This window comes from Eutrigla gurnardus, assembly GCF_963514095.1.
Source record: "Eutrigla gurnardus genome assembly, chromosome: 17".
In the NCBI taxonomy this organism is placed as follows: Eukaryota; Metazoa; Chordata; class Actinopteri; order Perciformes; family Triglidae; genus Eutrigla; species Eutrigla gurnardus.
Window position 1 is genome coordinate 13038797 of NC_139928.1, and position 5174 is coordinate 13043970.

The following is a 5174-nucleotide window of genomic DNA, read 5'->3' on the forward strand; positions in this document are numbered from 1 at the left end:
AGCTCGGCATTAAGGCCCAAAGGCTCCACAAAGTGGCACAGACAACGAAATGCATCCACATGTTGATGAACTATCGCTAACAGCCAAGACGCCAACCAGCCGGGACCAGGGTCTTGATCCCAACAGCGACTTCTTTCTCTCACTGAGCTCCAATTCTGGCATTTTGCTCTCAGGATGGTACGAAACGGGGGTTAGCCAAGACTAAGTCTCACATAGCCAGACCTGTCTGCACACTTTGTGTTTCTTTGAGTTCAGTCGTCTTGGATGGAGCTGAGCACAGGATGCAGCGACGGTGAGAAAAGCTGCGTGATATACAGGACAGGCACAGTCTACATCCAGTCGCTCAGACTAGCCAGAATGAACTGGGAGTTAACAAGCGTGTCAGGATGGTTGCTAATGGGATAAAAAGGTTCATATCGTTTGTTAAGACATCTCTTTAACATCGTGGTTATCTGCAAAGCCTTTCATGGAGCAGCTAAAACTGAAAAGTTGACATGGAGCAACACAGCTGATACTACCACACCTTTCTCTATTTTGGATTCAAATCCACAGATAATGAAAAAACAACATTGCAACCGGGTCTTAAGCAAAATATGAATGTCTCAACATCATCTAAGAATCCCTGTTTATACTTTTACTGTTTTTTTACTACTAAAAAAGTGCTGGTGCATGAAATTTAGAAGCAATAAAAAAAAAAAAAATGTTTCAACAGCAACAACATCAGCAATTTAACCCTGTGATAAAGCTGTCACCACGACAACAGACAGTCTAACAAGCAGCCCCACCCGGCTTCTCTTTCAAATGTGATAAGATACGGTGCTGATGAAGGACCAGGAAGCACGTCGCCTATTTTAAGACGTTGGGGACTGTCGCTTGCGAAGTAAGAAAAGTTGTTGTGAGCCAAAAAGAGAGAAGCTTGCATGTGTGCGTGAGGGGCGGAGTGTGTGTGTGTGTGGGGGGGGGGGGGGGGGGGGGGGGTTGGGGGTTAAGGGACGGTGGGAATGGATGAGGAATGTCAGAAAGCCAAAGAAGGGGAAAGAACGAAAACAAAAAAAGCAAAGAAGTGGTTTATGCCCACAGAACAAAGATGGAGAGAGGGTTTTTTTTTTTTATAATTGGCCTTTTCCTTCGGGTCCCAGACTCACTGGCTGAGAGGAGGAGACACGGTGGGACAGAGGAGTCCACGTAGTCTCTCTCAAACACGCTAACACACACACACACACACAGACACACGACGAGAGTGATGAGGAGAGTTTGGGAGCGAGGTGATGTGGGAACCTCAATAAACCATCAGCGTCTAATTACTGCCGCCACAGTTCTTTTACTGGCCGAGCGCTTTACACCAAAACAAAACACTCACACATAATCATTCACAACACAACGTACCACACACTCCGAAGCTGTTGCAAAGTCACGCAGGCACACACACACATGCACACCCACACACACACTCTACTTCAGTGCATGTGAACATCAGAGCAGGTTGACCTCCGGGCCCTGAAGTTCTCTGTGGGTAGCTGTGTTTTACATAAGACAAGCGTGACCCTAATGCACCATGGAGAATGTGTGTGTGTGTGTGCGTGTGTGTGTGTGTGTGTGTGTGTGTGTGCGTGTGTGTGTCCACTTTGAAAACCACCCTGGAAAGCCCCGCTCCTCTTGTGGAGGTCTACAAACTGCAGAGCTGCTGCCTCATAGTTTATTCAGCTATTTTTGGGAGCCGGTTTATTTCAGCATTTGAGAAAGCAGGAAACCTGAGAGAGTTTGTGCAGAAGTTTACTTTCTCACAGGGAGGTTGAAGTAAATTGAATGTTTTGGTTGCGGGGGATTTTTTTTTGTATTGTTTTTTTGCAATACCATTTGTTTTTTCCAGTAACGAGGATCAGAGCTTCGGGGAGAAAAGGCATCAATTATCTCTTTCACTCTCTTGAAGTATTCAAAGACATCTCAGTGTTTCAATCCACTGGACTACTGCTCATCCATATATTTATATTCCAAAAATACAACTATTTTGTAAGATGGCAGCAATGTGTATTTTTCTTTCCCAAAAGTTAAGCCATACTAGGCAAGGCAAGGCAAGGCAACTTTATTTGTATAGCACATTTCATACACAAGGCAGACTCAAAGTGCTTCACATCATAAAACAAAGTGAGAAGAAAAAAAACACTACTACTACAACCATAACATGTTTTTGTTCAAATAGCATGAAATTTGTGGGGGGAAAAATACAAACAAATTCATTTCCGAGATGTAATTCAATGTGTTAAAATAAAAGTAAGTGAATGAAAACACACTTAACGCATGAAATGATTCTATGGTCTTTGTTAGGAATTCCTTTTTAAACTGCAGTGTTCTATGGTTGGAAAAATCAACCACAACAAACTGTAGTGGTTAGTCTGGATGGTTTAAATAAAAAAAACTACCATTATTCATTTTCTTCACAACAATTTCCCTGAAAAGCCCAAAAACTGTCGATGCGTGGCACTCGACCCCAAACCCATTTATTCCTAATGAAGACACCAATCTTTAAATCCATTTTTAAATCTATATTTGAATATTTCCATAGATAGATAGATAGATAGATAGATAGATAGATAGATAGATAGATAGATAGATAGATAGATAGATAGATAGATAGATAGATAGATAGATAGATAGATAGATAGATAGATAGATCGATCTACAACACACAACCATCATCAGATTTATCGTGGTGGAGTTTGGGCGGTGATATTATAAACCTATAAGTTTACACATTGACACAGTCGGTGATTTAATGCCAGCTGTCCTTCCTGCATTTGACAGCTGCAACTGTGTTGCTTTTAGCCCGGATACCGCGGGCTGATTTAGTGAGTTGATAACCACCGTCGCAGTTGGTTAAGATATGTTGAACCCGCTTGGTAGTACAGCCCGCAATAATAATGCTATTTTTCTGGAGGCTTGGAAATTCCATCTCAGGGGTCCCAGGACAACTTCTAATTTGGCTGTGCTTCGCTGGAGTGATGGTTGCAGCACTTTAATGGACGTTGCATTGCAGCCCGCCACACGCCACGCTTCCCCGCTGCGATGAAGAAATCTGTCCCGCAGCGCAACCACGGATGTGTTTTTAATAGTTTTTGGACAATGAAAGGTGTGCCAAAGCACGTAGGAAATGCACACGACTGACAGTATGCCTTCAAGCTCTCACTCACAGTCGGACGGCAGTACAGTGGTTGTGCTCCCTGAGCAGGCGGCAGGAGCTCCGGTTGCAGTGTCTCATTTCCACATGATGAGAGTGTAATCCGTGCAGGTTCCTGCCTGCTGCTTTGTTTTCCCCGCCGTCTGACTCATCCCTCCAACCTGTGGGAAGGAGGGAGAGACGGACTGTGTCACTGTCATAACATGGGATTACTGTCTACAATACACTTTCTCAAAGGGATGGGAACGATGCCCTGGAGGTTCTCTGCTCTCCTCTGTCTTTGTCCTCTCACTTTTCTCAGATTGCACTTTTTTTTTTTTGTTTACCGCCCATTATCGCCTTTCCTTTTCCCCTTTTCTTCCCCCTCCATCCCCTCATGTCTTCCAGAGCTCCCTGGTTTTCAGTCATATGCTTAATTACCTACAATAAACCAAGGCTTTTATTCGAAAATCTTTTGATCCAGATAGGATTAATTATCTCCTTATGTAACCTCCCATCAAATATCCAACAAGGGAAGATTTCCGTATCCTCTGATTTAATACTTTAATACCAGATCATGCCATCAATTATTTTGCAAGACATTTGTGTTGCGTTTGAGTTATGTCAGAGCCTGTTTGATTTCTATCTATTAATACGTTAAGGAAGGACTCCTTACACAATAAAATGTTACTGAAATGTTCTCTCTTAAAAGCTTTTGCCCCAGGGGGTTTCTGTCAAAGCATTACCCTACTTTCTGCCCTATTGTTCATTATTCTCCCCCAAACAAAATCCTTGCATTTGACACACTCATATACAATTAAAACACTTTTTTTAATAGTTTGGAGTAATTGTTGGTTGCACCTCAACAAAAAAGTTGTGTATACATATAACAAATAAAGTTAAAACTATCTTACTCTGAATTTTACATGTTGCTTCAGCCAACGGCCAATAATCACTCACACATGTCCCGGAAAGTGTGTGCTCACCTGTGTTTCTGAATTCTTGATTAGAACCTTTTATTCTGAAATTTGCATGTAAGAGTACGGGTGACATACTTTAAGCAGTTTGACAAAAACACTGGCCTTGATCTCCACGCTCCGAGTGAGCGAATGCAAATGCATCCACACAATGTAACGTTGTCTCTCACTCCTCCACCTCTCCCTACTTTCTCATTTTCCGTGTGAATCCCAGGTCTTATCGGGCCGGCACCTGCTCCGCTGCCAAGCGTCGGCGGACTAAATCCAGCTGGATCAGAGCTAAACACTCTGGGATTACAACACAGTTTAACACTGAAGCATTGAGACTTAGGCCTGAAAGCCTTTGTGAAGCTGCCTCCCCACATGTTAACAATCGGCCCGTTTTTCACCCGTCCGGCCTGACGTGCTGTGTGGCTTTGCTGCCGAATGCCACCTGTCCCTCAAAGTCTTCGGTTTGATAATGTGGTAAAGCAGCCATTTAACCGTTCACACCCATGCCTTTTTGATGTAATGTTTTATCAAAGTGGTGTTCTGTCCTCGGGTAATAAAGGAGTGTTAAATGATCCAAACGCGGCTCGCAGTGATATGTGCAGTCCTCACTTGATTTCCAACATAATGGCGGCTCCAAATAAAACAATTTTCAAACTGGTTCAAGATCCTACTTGCAGCCACATTGGAGTCGCTGCCGGTTCGCCCTTTGGGTGTAGCGGCGCCATCAAAGGCTCCACACGGGCTGCTTTCTGGGTGCCAGAAGAGCTTAAAACTCATCTCACACAGCGCCAACATACTGCCGTTCACCTGGCAGGAAACATCAAGAACCAAACCTCACCTGCACCTGCACCTGCACCTGCACCTGAACCTGTACCTGCACCTTAACCTGCAACTTAACCTGCACCTTAACCTGCACCTGAACCTGCACCTGAACCTGTACCTGCACCTGAACCTGCACCTGCACCTGAACCTTAACCTGCACCTGAGCTGATTTTTTGAGTTGAGTTTCAAAATCTTCCCCAACACACGGAAGTGAAAAGAACTCAAGTGTG